General features: G+C 34.6%; 1 long non-coding RNA gene across 1 annotated transcript; it reads left to right on the top strand.

The window, feature by feature from the left end:
* The first annotated feature begins 1,683 nt into the window (after positions 1-1,683).
* LOC147077188 (uncharacterized) lies at positions 1,684-10,983 on the top strand. Its single transcript, XR_015069423.1, has 3 exons — positions 1,684-1,924; positions 5,192-5,329; positions 8,383-10,983. It is a non-coding gene; the product is annotated as an uncharacterized LOC147077188 (long non-coding RNA).
* Positions 10,984-16,081: the final 5,098 nt, after the last annotated feature.

The raw sequence follows: 16,081 nt of genomic DNA on the forward strand, positions 1-16,081 counted from the left end.
TAAAAGTTTTTGAGGACATACTGCACCATGTCATTTGAATGTGTGAAACATTTCAGAGGTAAACAGCACCATGTATAAAACATCATTTATTTTGAGAAACAAGTGCCTTTTCTTTTAAACTTTCCTTGAATATTGTAGAAAAACATCTCAAGTGTGATTTAATCAAGTATCATAACAAGTAGTATAAGAGATCCAATGCTATTCTAACAAAAACTTCATGAAAAACCTTTCAACTGCCATTGTGAAAAAGTGTGATTTTTGACATAGTGTAGTTTACCTTCCAGGTACAGATTAGCACTGATTAATTGATTAATATACACAAACATGCTCCGGATTGAAATCTGTCACGATATTAATATTAGGTATATCTTTCATACATCGCAGATTAGGGCTGCCAACCTAATTTCCAATACATATTTTTATTTAAGTATTTATTTGAATCCGTAGAATACAACAATAATCAGTATACCAAATTTAATTATATCATATTATATTATTATGGACGCAATATAGGTACAATAAAAATAGATGTGATAAGTCACTCGTTTGTTTTTTTTTATTAAATTACTTAATTCCTAAATAAAATTAAAGAAGGAACATGAAGCCGAAATAATCACAAAACACCAGTGGCCACGGATGGAGGTAGGCTGTTAAGATTCGACATAAATAGTGCATAAAAAACTTTATCAGTCATACTTATATTAAAACAAAATGAAGTAAATATAGTTACTCCAAGTCCAGTTTTGAATAAAATAAACTGCTAATGCCATCTAGTGGAGATTTTTTTCACGTATTTTACTGTGTTATTACGTATTATTAATTGTCGAAAAAATAAATCTTTGTCCTATAAAAACGGTTTCTAATAAAGGTGATCGGGAAAAGTACCTATATTCCATGTGCATGAATGAATACTGGGTGATAATGTATTGTATTTTTTTTTCAAATAAATGGTAGTGTTTATTAATCATATTTTTATGTTACCTTGTGATCTTTGAAACCTTATGGTGAGGCGGAGTTGCGAATTTTATTGATTCTACTTGGCGCTTGGGATAAATTACTAATGTCTGTTCTGTATTATTAATACATGGCATTCATAGATAGGTTTGTTCAAAATAAAACGTTCGTGTTAGTGGCGCATTCTATTATTTCTATGTAGGTACCTGAGTATAAAGATTCTAGAAATGGAACATAAAATCAGGATACCTGATTTATTACCTGTGCAATAATAAATAAACTACCTAATTCTGACTTTATGTTAATATACTAAGTAATTACATTGTTTGGCTTAAAGTTAACCCGTTTTACAAAAATTCCAAAGAAGGTTTTTTCTTATACCTATACAGTATACAAGAGTTTGGTGCCTTGAAAATGATTGGCAACATTTAAGCAAAAATGAAAACATTTCCATGTAAATTTAAAGGTAAAAGGTGCTTTTACCTGGTGGACCAGTTAAAAATAATTTAAAGTAGGGTCCCCCAGAACCTTTTAATTGATCACAGTAATATTTTAGGTAAGTAGGTATGTCCCCAGTTATAGATCTTTAAAGCATTATCGCAGTGTTTATATTGATAGTAACTGCTCAATTCAGTATTGTAATTATTATCAGTCTTCTTTGTGGTCGATCTCCTGATGTCTATGGTGAATTGGTAGAAGCCATTTTGTCTATGCCAATGTATATTATCTATTAAAACACGACGTACGTGGTCGTGAAGCTATTGACAGATTCTGATATCAAATACCGCATAAAATGGATATAAAAACTGAAAAAAACGATGAATTATTGCCTGACGAAACAGCGGAGGTAATCGGCGATGGTGCATACCAATGGATAGATGTCAATCACTTCAAGGGCAACGGTCGATTTGACATGACAGTCAAACAGGAAAATATCGAGGACGACAGCAATATTATCCCCTTAAAAGAGGTAAGTAGATCCTTAATTTGTTTAAGCGATGGTATTCAAAATTTTATCGACACATGCGCAGTCAATTTCTAAACGGAATTAAGCAAACAATTAATAATTGGATGTTCTAATGTCAATACCCCGTATCCGAACTACATGACGAAAATGTCTTTTTGATGTAAGTACCTACAAAAAACAACAAAAATACTGTTCATCGAATGTGAAATTCCCATATCTTTAATTATTTTAACAAAAATGGTACAGCCGTTATAGTAATTTCCCGTATCTGAACAATGCAGGAATAAACCTGCAATAGCCCGTATCTCGCCTCTTAGCCGTTAAGCGTGATGCGTGACGTGTGTTTCAAAATGTCTATTTCGAAATATTTAACAGGTAACTGCCGTATTCATATACATTTGAACTGCGTTCAACGTAGTAAGCCGTTTATCGGCCGATTAAGGAAACTATAAAAAATGCATACGTCACGAGATGCGCACAGGAATGCGCACCAAACTTAAAATGGCGGCGATCTGCGCGAGCTGTCAGTGTCACTTTAATACACAATGACTTCATCACAACAAACGTTTAGTAGGAGGCTTGAAACCTTCGTAAGTTTTATAAATTATTGCGAAAATGTGTGTGAAACAGAAAGGAGGAGACGCTTGCGACTGCAAAAAAGATACATCAGAGATATGGACAACCCATACTCAAGATATAGTGCGGTGGAATTTCGAAACAAGTTTCGATTTTCGAAAGATGTCGTTTGAAACGCGATATTCCCGATGGTGAGAAGTGACCTGCAAAAAGTTACACAGAAAGGCTTACCCATTGCACCAGAAGTGCAACTTCTTCTTACCCTCTAAATTTAAAATTAGGTAACATTATCCATGGCATGACGCGTATTACGTCGGCGACGTGACGTCACTATCCGTCAGATACATTTAGGTTTATGCATGCAAATTTGCAGTAAATAGCTTGAATGCAGTTTGCTGTTATATGCATACGCCTGTAAAACAGTAAGTAATAATATAACAAATTCGGATGTTTATTTTTATACATTATAGATATGTCACATTTTATAGGCTTTTATCATTATATTAGACGTTATGTGCTTTGCTTTACCACTTTTTACTCTACGGGTTATTCATTTTTTTTCTGTTCAATATTCAATATTCAGTTTTTTAGCTGCCTTCGCAATTTGTAAAAAGTCACTTACGGGATATTTACATTAGGCCATCGAATTGCTAGTCTTCTCTTGCTGGACAATATACAAAAAGGTTTATACAGTGGTCATTTCTTCGAATTAACAAAATGGTTTCTGCAATAATACGTACTAAGTACGTATGTTTACAGTGTCACGTCGTACTGATGCCCCGGAAGTCCGGGTAGGGAGGGGAGTCGGAGCCGCACAGCCCGATTCGACCTCCGCACTCAAATCCCCGGTCGACCTGACATTAAAGACGCCCTTGATAACGCGCCGTCGTTAGATACGTGTGAGTCACACGACCAGCATCCACCCTTTGACTAGCTCAGTGATGTAAATCGTTCAGGGTGGTCAATCAAAGCTGGGTTTGGTTTTGGTAGAGCACGTTCAGTGTAAGGCTAGGTCTTGACAGTTGGGTAAAGATGCAGGATTGACAGTTGATGATGGTGGACATTCAAAATGAAACACACGTTGTTCGAAGCACAAATCTTAGCAGAAAGTTTTATTTTTAACAGTTTAGGTTCACAAAAAAGGTTACTCGCTATACGCACAGATACACAATATCGATACACATGAATAATTTTGCAACACCCCTAAATTTGTTAATGATGGGCGCCGTGGGGGGCTGCGGCAATTAAAATTTAAGGATCTATGAATCACTTGGTTCGTAACACTAGCGAATTCTACCTACAACGTACCTAGAACGCGAACTCTGAAATTTATTTTACAATTCAGCGAAAATTATAACACTAGGAGTGGTGCGCGGGGCACCGTATCCAGGCCAACTCTCTTTTTTTAACTTGATCGATTCCTGTCGATACAGAAATCGTTTTTTTTTAGTAGTAATTTAAAATTTAATAGTAGTAAGTAGGTACACAATCAACAAATTATATTCTTCGCGAAGTCGATTCTCAGCGGTACACGAATTCCGTCACGTATCGAAGTCTTCCGCTTACTGCCTGCTAGATTGGACACCTCTACCGCATGTAGCGGTAACCAAGGTATTTCCCTGAGAGAGTTAACCCAACCCGACCAAATTCTTATGTGCCTGCGGCGATCGACTTCGCATTCGGCAGGGGCATAAAATGCTGGACTGGCCTTAGTTTTTTCACAAAATTTTACTTAGCGGATCTATTTAAAAATATTTATCAGAAGAACACTTTCGCAAGGAAATTCCGCGATACATAATTCGAGATACTAAAACAAAAAAATTCACTTTGCACCCCTTGGTTACACCTGGCGTTTCTTTTCGCCCCAGGTATGTTGAACTTTGGACTTAATCATTACCCCAGGTATATTGTTTCAAAAATAGCCTGCTTTCTCTTACCTTAGAAACGACGGGAGGTTTACTAAGTACCTACGATTCAAAATTTTGTAAAAATTTAAATTTGAATTTTCGCGCCGTCGAAATGTTATACGTACCTAACTTACCCTTACGCGATACGTTAACGTTTAAAAAAAAAATCTTTAGGTGTCCTTTAAATACGTACTAATTATATTTTATTTCGTTTTGTTAAATAATAAAAGTGCAGTGCACTTTATTTGATGGAGCGGCGATTGACGGATATTCGGCATAGCGGACAATAAAAAACATGAATGTGGCATCCATAGCTTCGCTCATACTTTACTCTAAAGGGGTCTTCCATACACGTAGAAACGTGGAGGTATCAGTACTATAGCGTCGTGGGTCACAGGTTAAAATCCTGGGTCTGGCATGGAGGTACACATATTGTTTTTCAATTTGGGTATTAGTCAGATTATGGAACTAATAGGTTGAGCGAGTGGCTGACACCTATTTCACGTACAAACACAATCTGTTAATATAAACCTCCACTCTGTGGAGGCCCATATGACTCTATTAGGATCGGACACAGTTATTTATTATATATGGGTGTTCACAATAATTATGGATCATGTCCAATTTTCATAAAATTCGATTTAATGAAAACAAATAAGTATGCCTGATAATGTTTATTATGCACTATTTATGTCGGATTTCAACAGCCTAGTTCCACCTAGATAATAAAACTTTAATTTGTTATATGTAAATATTGACAACATGTTTAATGAAACGTTTATTTCAGTTCGCTGCGACGGTTGTCACAGGTGTCAAAGCTGAGACTGACATAAAGCGCGAATTCACTGAAAATAAAATGCCACCATTTTCTGATGAAGATCCTCAACCCGGATGTTCGCATTCAGATTACACACCAGGACATGAGGTACATTCAATTTTATATATTCGCCGATTTTTATCGAAGGTTGACGTTTAAAATTTCAATAAATCTCCGTACTATTCCTAGCCAGTCGTATTGAAATTGTAATTAAAGTAATCAATACCTATCTACTTTGATTTAAAATACAAAAGCCGATTGCATATAGTAACTCAATTTGGAAAGCGCTTCAGAGGGTTTTGTGAGAGCCATTAGTTAAAGTCTTAACTTATTAATTATTATGATAGGTAGGTTAATTATTACTGAAAACACTCATTAAAGCCACATTAACTAATTGTATTGCTGCATGTATGTATTCATTAAATAATTAGGAGAACACAACTTATGACTGAATTAGTAGAAGTGATCAGTATACATATTAAATAATATATCGATGACCCAATCACATTTTTTTATAATTTTCAAATAATGGTTTTATTTGTATTTTAGTAAAGTTGTTATAAAACGCAGACTTTAAAATCATTTTCCATATAAATATATATCTACTTTTAAATATTCGGTCAAATTAAAAACAATAATTTCTCGTGCTTGTCTTTGTTAAGGATTTTTGTCAAAAACCGATAGAGATGAAGTTTTCATTGTAAACTGTAAATATACTATTGTATCGACTTTTCACACAAGGACGCAACATTTAAGGGGGGACATGCTCAGCGTAGGTCAAAATGGAGCTTTTGTTTTCTTTTTAAAGCATGATCCTGGACATGCCTTAAACGTTGTAGATAATCTTTATGAATACTATAAATAAATCGATAATATAAATTCTATATAATTTTGAAGCCTTATTATCCTTTATATTTATTTTAAACATTTGATGACTGCATAAAGTATTTTTATTACATTAAATAGTATTCTTTTAAACCTCTTGCTCTAATGTTTTAGAATATAGTCATATTTCAGTACATAAATGTGCAGTGGTGTTAACATTTTTCACATTTATTAATATTCAAACGTATTTATAAAACCAACTTATCGGTACCTAACTGATTTTTTTTTAAACGGTACATGTTCAAACACGCGCGTTAGCATCACTAACATAACATTCACTATAACATTATTATAGTGAAATATTTACTATAAAAAAATATATTAATAATCTCTGTGATCTCAAATTTGACAAGAATTGGGCATTTTATTATTCAAGATTATTAGGGCAAGAATAACACATTTGAAGATAATTCTAAAGATACTCATTATAAGCTATGTCTTTGACCATTCAAATGTGATAAACATCCTACGAATAATGATTGCATTATAATAATTATTGACCTCAGAATAAGGTAGTGTTCTTTTGAAATACGCCATTTGGCATTCCCCAGTAGTTAAGCTACAACATACGGCCGTAGCCATAAATTGACAAACTATAATTGAAGGAGGAGTAAAATGATGTTAACGCGCGTGTTTGAACATGTCATCATCATCATCAGGGGCGCTACAACCCGGTGTGGGTCCTAGCCTCCTCCAACAGCTCCCTCTACCTGTCCCTATCCAGTGTGGCCGCTTTCCAATTTGGTAACCCCAGAATTATCACAACTCATCCGGTGTACTTCCTTGTACCTATATACTTCATATTTTTTGTATTTACACATTTATACTATAGAATAACTTAATATTGCATAATTACAATATTACATAATACTTTTTTAATAATATTTATTTGTTTCTAAATGTCATGTTGTGAACGTCTTAAACTTATAATTTGTAATGTCCACAATATGTAAAATAAATTAAAATTGAAAAAAAAAAAAAAAAAAAAACGGCAGTCACTGGCAGCTCCATCTAACCAGCCAGCGAATCTTTGGCCTCCCTCTCCTTCTACGTCCTATTGGATTGCTGGACATCACTCTCTTTGCCGGTTTATTGTCATTCATAGGGTGCACATGACTTAGCCATCGCAGTTTCCCAATCTTAATTGATTGAACTGCGCTGCAATCTTTGTACAGCCCGTAGGGCTCAGCATTATATCTTCTCCTCCAATTGGTGCCATCCCTGATCAGTCCATATATACGGCGGAGAATTTGTCTTTCAAAGATGTTCAGAGCTCGTTCATTTCGCAGAGTTAATGTCCAGGTTTCCGATGCGTAGGTATACACTGACTTTTCAAGTGTCTTGTAATGAGTGCTTTTAGTTCGACGAGATAGTAAGCGGGACTTAAAATGTCTTAACAGACCAAAGTAGCATTTATTCGCAGACATGATTCGCTTATTGATTTGTTCTGTAATATCATTATGTCGAGTTACAAGAGATCCAAGGAATATGAAACTGTCGACCGTATCAAACTTGTATGCACCAATATCTAACTTTGATGCGACTTCTCGTGGTGTGACATAGACAAGCATGTATTTAGTTTTTGCCTAGTTTATTTTTAAACCCATTCTTTTGGCAGAGGCTTCTAGTGCTGTGAATGCCTTGCAATGTTTAAAAATAAAAATCGGTTAGGTACCGATAAGATGGTTTTATAAATGCGTTTATGACACCACTGCACCTTTATGTACTGAAATATGACAATTTTCTAAAACTAGAGCGAGAGGTTTAAAAGAGTACTATTTTATGTAATAAAAATACTTTATGCAGTTATCAAATGTTTAAAATGAATATAAAGGATAATAAGGTTTCAAAATTATATAAATAGAGTGTCTACAACGTTTAAGGTATTTCCAGGATCATGCTTTGAAAATAAAAAGAAAAGCACCAGTTTGACCAACGCTGAGAAAGTCCGCCCTTGAAACTATCCTATTCACATCAATCTAAGATTTGGCATTCGAAACATATTACCAAGAAAAGTACCACAATTTTGTCATAGTCAGTTTTTTGCATTTGCTTTTCGATGTTATATGTAGATGTATTTTTAAAAAACTACTTACGAATCATTCCGTAACATTGTTAGTATTTAATATCTGTGTTGTTACTATTACCATTTCTTATCCTCATATTCATTTTCAACACACTTGCTGCAAAATGCTGGCTGACAGGCATAAGCTTTGAAAAAAATAACAGTTAAAATGTAATTAAAAATAAAATTGACTTATATTTGTTTTTTCTAGTTTTCTACTAAAGGCTTTTTCACAAAGCATCACGATATTGACAGGTGTCAACAATCCTCGCCTGATAGAATCCAAGATAGAATGATACTATATTCAGAGGTGACGGTAGATGAACAAAACCTTAAAAGAGAAATCTCAGAACGGGAGACTCCGAAGGAACTTCGACTTATTCTGAGAAGAGTAGTACATTTCTCACGTAATTTCATTTGCAGCTTTTGTAATGAAGTTTTTGGATGCGGAAGGGCTCTTAAACGCCACAAAATAAATCACACGAACGTGAATGCTGATCAATATCAAGAAAATACATTTTCGCAACTAAATCATCTCAAAGCACATAAAATGACACACCCTAGTGAAAAACCTCATAAATGCAAGGTATGCTCATATAGATGCTTGCAACTAGGTCATCTTAAAAACCATGAAATGACACACACAGGTGAAAAACCTCATAAATGCAAGGTATGCTCATATAAATGCTCGCGACTTAGTAATCTTAAAAAACATGAAATGACACACACAGGTGAAAAACCTCATAAATGCAATAAATGCAAATATAGATGCTCGCAACTGAGTGATCTTAAAAGACATGAAATGACACACACAGGTGAAAAACCGCATAAATGCAAAATATGCCCATATAGATGCTCACAACTTCGTAATCTTAAAAACCATGAAATGACACACACAGGTGAAAGACCTCATAAATGCAAGGTATGCACATATCGATGCTCGCAGCTTATTAATCTTAAAAGCCATGAAATGACACATACAGGTGAAAAACCTCATATATGCAAGTTATGCCCTTATAGATGCTCGAGTCTTAGTAGTCTTCAAAAACATTTCATGACACATACAGGTGAAAAACCTCATAAATGCAAGGTATGCCCATATAGATGCTCGGATTTTCGTAGCCTAAAAACCCATGAAATGATACACACGGGTGAAAAACCTCATAAATGCAAGGTATGCACATATAAATGCTCGCTACTTGGTAGTCTTAAAAAACATGAAATGACACACACAGGTGATAAACCTCATAAATGCAAGGTATGCCCATATAGATTCTCGCAACTAATTAATTTAAAAAAACATGTAATGACACACACTGGTGAAAAACCTTATAAATGCAAGGTATGCACATATAGATGCTCGCAACTGAGATATCTTAAAATCCATGAAATGACACACACAGGTGAAAAACCTCATAAATGTAAAGTATGCACATATAGGTGCTTGCGACTAAATAGTCTTAAAAACCATGAAATGACACACACAGGTAAAAAACCTCATAAATGCAAGGTATGCCCATATATATGCTCTAAACTTAGTACTCTTAAACAGCATGAAATGACACACACAGGTGAAAAACCTCATAAATGCAATGTATGCCCATATAGATGCTCGCTACTTAGTAGTCTTAAAAAACATAAAATGACACACACAGGTGAAAAACCATATAAATGCAAAGTATGCCAATATAGGTGCTCGCAACTTAGTAATCTTAAAAACCACGAAATGACACACACAGGTGAAAAACCTAATAAATGCAAGGTATGCACATATAGATGCTCGCAACATAGTCATCTTAAAAGACATGAAATTACACACACAGGTGCAAACGCATTTCCGTAGCCTTAAAACCCATGAAATGACATACACGGGTGAAAAACCTCATAAATGCAAGGTATGCACATATAAATGCTCGCAACTTGGTAGTCTTAAAAAACATGAAATGACACACACAGGTGATAAACCTCATAAATGCAAGGTATGCCCATATAGATTCCAGCAACTAATTAATCTTAAAAAACATGTAATGACACACACTGGTGAAAAACCTCATAAATGCAAGGTATGCACCTAAAGATGCTCGCAACTGAGATATCTTAAAAACCATAAAATTAATCACAGAGGTGAAAAACTTCATAAATGAAATAAATTCACATATAGATCCTCGCAACTGAGTTATTGTAAAAGACATGAAGTGACACACTGGTGAAAACCTTCATAAAGGCAATGTTTGCTAATATAGATGTTCGCAACTGAGTTATCTTAAAATCCATGAAATGACAAAGGCGAAAAACCTCATTTATGCAATAAATGCAAATATTGATGCTCGCAACTGAGTGATCTTTAAAGACATAAAATGACACACACAGGTGATAAACTTCATAAATGCAAGGTATGCCCATATAGATGCTCGCTACTAAGTAGTCTTAAAAAACATGAAATGACACACACAGGTGAAAAACCTCATAAATGCAAGGTATGCCCTTATAGATGCTCACAACGTCGTAATCTTAAAAACCATGAAATAACACACACAGGTGAAAAACCTCATAAATGCAAGGTATGCACATATCGATGCTCGCAGCTTATTAATTTTAAAAGCCATGAAATGACACATACAGGTGAAAGTCTTCATAAATGCAAATTATGCCCTTATAGATGCTCGACACTTAGTGATCTTCATAAACATGAAATGACACACAGGTGTAAAACCTCATAAATGCAAGGTTTGCTCATATAGATGCTGGCAAAATAAATAACTTTAATTATGTACCAATCTTCAATTTTGAAAAATAAAAATATATATTTGTTTTGAAACTGTAATTGGCAGCCCTGTTATGTTATGGGGTTTAGATAATAAAATAGGTTTTACTTTATAATATTATTCCTTTAATATAATCCACTGTAAAAAACATAGTCATATAACACTTTATTATTAAATAGTTTCAATATTATATTATAATTATAATTGGCTCCACAATCCATTGTGGATCCTGCCCGCCCCACGATTATTTTTTACGAGAAATGGATGTTAACCTTTTGCTCTACCTATTTGGTCCATGCTCTGGATTTAAACAGACATGAAAAAATACATGTGAATTTTACCAGACCCTGGATTTGAACCCGAGACCCTCGACTTACCAAGCGGATACATTACCACTCGGACATCGCGGTGCTCATGTTATAGCAGTTGTCAATATTGTTCAGATTCCACCAAGAGTATCGATTTCAGTGACATTCCTTGACAAAATACCGCCCCATTTTTATAGAGTATTTTTTATCATCGTTTCATAACCTCAATACCTACCTATCTGAGAATGTTCTTGTATACTTCACTTACAAAATGTATACTAATAAATCTAATTGAAATGCCATCTCTACTTTAATGGTCAATATTGCGAGTCCACGGTTTTAGATACATTAAAAATCACCAGCTGACAACTTTCAAAACTATGAGTGATTGGCAACACTCGGTCTTTTCAAAAAGATCAAGTTTATTGCAATAGGCGATAGAAATATAGGGTTATGTTGTTTATTATTAAAAATAAATTTATTTGGAATTATACAGGCATAAAAAGTTAATTAATAACAAAAGAAATTTAATCATGGAATTATACAGTGTCATGCTAGGAAAGAGGATGAGGAGAAGGAAAGGTGGGAATTGTGACAATTTATCAGATTGTAACGTAGGGAAAAGAGGAGTGAATTGGAGTTGGATGGGATAGGAACGCGGCAGATTATGAGACATGGGGAAATGCAGGATCGTGAGTAGCTTGACAATACCTCTAAAACCTCAGTTACCTGTCCGGCTACTTCACTCATTCGTGTATGTTCCTATAATATAAAATACATGGAAATGCAATGATAGATATCTCGGTTTTGAGCGCCACTCTATGAAATGCATAGTGATAAAAGGTAATTTAAATAAAACGCGTGTAAAGAACTTTAACAGATGTATAATTAATAAATAAATTTACTAGCGGGCGAAAGTGTATAAAGGTGTAAATTAATCAAATCAATTACGGGCGCCTAACGAAATATAATATTCAGACAATTTAGAATACAAATCGAATGCTAGTTCGGTGGACCGTAACGTAATGAAAATATTAATAAATACCACAAAACAAATATGCTCTTCAGAAAGTCTTCTTTGCTCGAACGATCGGAACTGTGAGACCGAATTTTGCTTCCCCTTGATGTTAAAAAGCCGCCTTGCGTCTTTAGCGCCGGAAATGGATAGGACGAACTGCGTTGAAACTCGTAATGCGCATGCGCACTGAGGTCGATCTTTTGCGTTTTGTTGCCATATGAATAAAGTGTGTCATGTGTAAATAACATGACAACAGACAAAAGGTAATTAATAACACAGGTATAATATAAATGACATTGGAATAGTGACAAGTCGAATAGTAACTAAAAGAAGAAATTCTTAGTATTATAAAGATTATACAGTAATTTAATCCTTTATGATAGCCCAATACAGGGCTTTGTTTGGGGATACTGGACCACAGATGACCAGTATAACAACCACTGGTTGAACCTGTAGGGATTTGAAAACACAAAGCTGTTTACTAATCCTCAAGTCTGCCCCTTTCCTATTATACTTATTATTATTTTTGTATATTAAAGGTTATTATGTTACATAAATGAAACACAGGTGGCAGTGATATTTACGAGAAAAATTGTATTAATTTAAAATCGAGGATTGGAAGCCGTTAAAAGCTTGCAAGCCATTTAGGTATGAGTGTATTGGTGATTAGGTCAACCGGGGACAAACAAAAACTTATATCTATTTATATTTGATGAGATATGGTCCCACAAAATACGCCAACCAAAGAGCAATGACGTTCAATGAAATACCCTTTTGCAGTCCCTCAGAGATTCATCCAATGTCGTTGATTTATTTATTGAGATGATTTATACAGGTGCAATAATGAAATGGGCAGGATTTAAAAAAAAAGTTAAATAGTTAAATATAATAAGAAAATGTACACGTGTCCTTGCTGGTCATCAAGGACGTGACGTCCAATGACAACAGAAGTAAGCTAGAAATCGCGAACCCTACAAAAAAAGCAGTCTTGTAAAACCTTTTATGTTAATAAATATATTTTGTTTCCAACAAGTGAGCTCAATTTTTTAAACGAAACCGTCATTACATACTAAGTTTAGGTACTTATTCCTATATATACCTAATGCTTCTCCTCGATTTGTCGCCCTTTGAGTAACTGCTGCCCCCAAGCGACGCTCAGTCTGTTGACACGGCCACAAAATGTGTGCCATCAGCTAGTATGTGTGCAGTCATATAAATCGGTCTTTTTTATAAGAAAAATGTAAGTACTTTAAAAGTCTAGAATTTAAGATTAAAAATAAACAAATTTATGTGAACAACTTGAGATGCGATATCATTAGCTAAATGCTGTAAACTAAAGCTAATTTATAACTGTAAACTTCTTTGCATTATATAAAATCATTTTTGCGTACGTAATATTTTGAATCTGCGCGAGAAAAATGTATGAGTTCAAAGCGCTATGAGATAAATAAGGAGAAGCCTCTTTAATAAATAAATCGATGTCAGTGAGCGAGGCACTCCTCGGAGTAGAATTAACTTATGAAAATACTTTGGATAATAAAATTAAAATATGATACTAGATAATGTTGGAATGAAAATCAAATGATTAGATATTGTGAGAATTGGATGCGTAGACCTAATGTAAATGATGAATTAGAATTTTTGCTCGTGATAAAGTACGTACTTATGTGGTTAATGAATAGGATAAATATACGAAAGTTGGAAATTCAATAATGTAAGATTGGAGGCACTATTATTTTGTTAATTTAGAAGTAAAAATTATATCTTGGATCCGTCAGCTAAGCCTTACAGATCGTTTTCAATCCGTAAAAAATGCACTAAAACAGGTAATCTTTAGACCCCGTAAACCCACACATGTCCTGCAAATATCGTTTAGATCTCTGCCCCGATAATGTGAATACGTGTATTAAATAAGGCTCTAAGTACTAAAAAGTAGTATTGCCTGTAGTACAAATTACCGAGTCATTGCAGTAAAATTTCATGAAGCAGACCTTTTGAAAAATGTAGTTTTACAGTGTGAATTAACCACCTTCTATAATTTTAGTTATTAAGAACTCGCAAGTGTCAACACACCATCGTCAGCTATTTTATATTGAATGCCGTTGACCACTGCAGTGCTACTTACACCGTTATAAATAAAACACGCCAACGGACTTACAACCTCGACAGGTTTAATTATTTTGCTGTATTTTTTTTACTTGCTTGAGGCACTTAGACTATAATTGAAGTTATTGGCGTTGGTATGTAGAACATTTTTCTATAAAAATGTCAGTTTTTATGTTTGTGGTACTTAGCGCCTTAATTAATACACGTATTCATGTGTATAGATCAAAGTCGTGTTTTCCCCCTAAACGAGGAAAACCGGGCGGAAAGTGTTGACTGTAAAAGGCAATGTGAGTTTTACTTTCGATTCATTCTACCAGCCGATGTAAGGTAGCGCGGTTATTTGAGGCCTGACATTTCCGTACGTATTAACAATATGCACCGTTTTAAATTATCGATAACCTTTCTTTTCATATTATTATAATCCCGATATATCAATCGGAAAATGTTTACCTGCTTTACGTTAAAAGTACTATTAGAGCTTTTGCGATGATTATGAAATTAGGTACCTGGGGGACGCTTGTTTCTAACTTAATAAGATACTCATAATTTTCCGGGAAAGCGGGAAAACAAACCGCTTTTCCGTACATGGCCCGAGTATTTTGCTCCTGGACTGGTAGAAGGAGACGAAAACGATCTCATTGATCCACCTTCCGCGCGCAAACACGCCCTGAAAAGTCATGTACGGGTTTTTCCCGCATTTTCCTAATCTGTTAAAATATATATCACGATAGCGGGAATCGAGACCGCTATTAGCTTGTATAATTTCTTGATCGGAATTATTGACGATTCATAAGATATTTAGAGAAAACTTGAACGGAGAAGGGGGCCTTGTCTCCCTGACGTCAGTGTTTCATGGAAATCACCGCCTGACGGGTATAAAAACCCGCGTTTTTCCATACAAATTCAGTCAACGGCTCCTGCGTTTAGAGATAAGACCTCAATCCACGCAGTTCTTCGCGAAGATTTGCAAACATTCGTGTTTTTTTGAAAAATCAATCGGAAGATTATTTTCTCGTGGTACGTGTGAATACGTCACAGCGATCCGCGTCATCCGTGTATGACGTCGCGGAAAATTATTCACTTCGCGGGTGAATACGTCACTAAGTACATAGTTATTAAGTAGTCAGGAGTACACATATTAAAAGGGACAGCGGTTTCCAATCTCTATTGTCGGTGCCTCAATAATATAATAAATGCGCAGCCATACCTATAAGTAAAATGAAATATAAAAATAAATATAAATAGATTTATATTAAGTGTCTAAAATAAGTTTATATACTTAAATAAATATTTTCAATTTATTTGCAAAATAAAATACTAGTGTTAAGATATCTGATAAAAATTAACTATAAAATTTTTTTTTTATTAAAGAATAATTAAATAAATAATTAAACAATAACTACGAAGACTTTTAATTTAAATGGATCCGCGATCTATATTACGAGAGCCACAATACGGCTCGTAAGCTCGGTGACATTGAATTCTGATCACCAGCTGTTCTTTGACGTTTCACGTAGTAACCGTGAAATAATTTTTAAATCAAATAAATAATATATCCATTAGATTCTGACGTCATCCTAACATTAGGTGGCGTTTCTAAGCCATTACATCGCAGTACTGCTGTGGTGTGTTCAAAAGTGTCGTTTAGAACTCTTACTTGACTAACCTCTCTGACCCCGTGCTGAGCTAGCCTAAAGCAGGGGCTCTCAATCT

This window comes from Rhyacophila brunnea, unplaced genomic scaffold (assembly GCF_057557595.1).
Source record: "Rhyacophila brunnea isolate RB1 unplaced genomic scaffold, BYU_Rbru_1.0 scaffold_13, whole genome shotgun sequence".
Taxonomy (NCBI): Eukaryota; Metazoa; Arthropoda; class Insecta; order Trichoptera; family Rhyacophilidae; genus Rhyacophila; species Rhyacophila brunnea.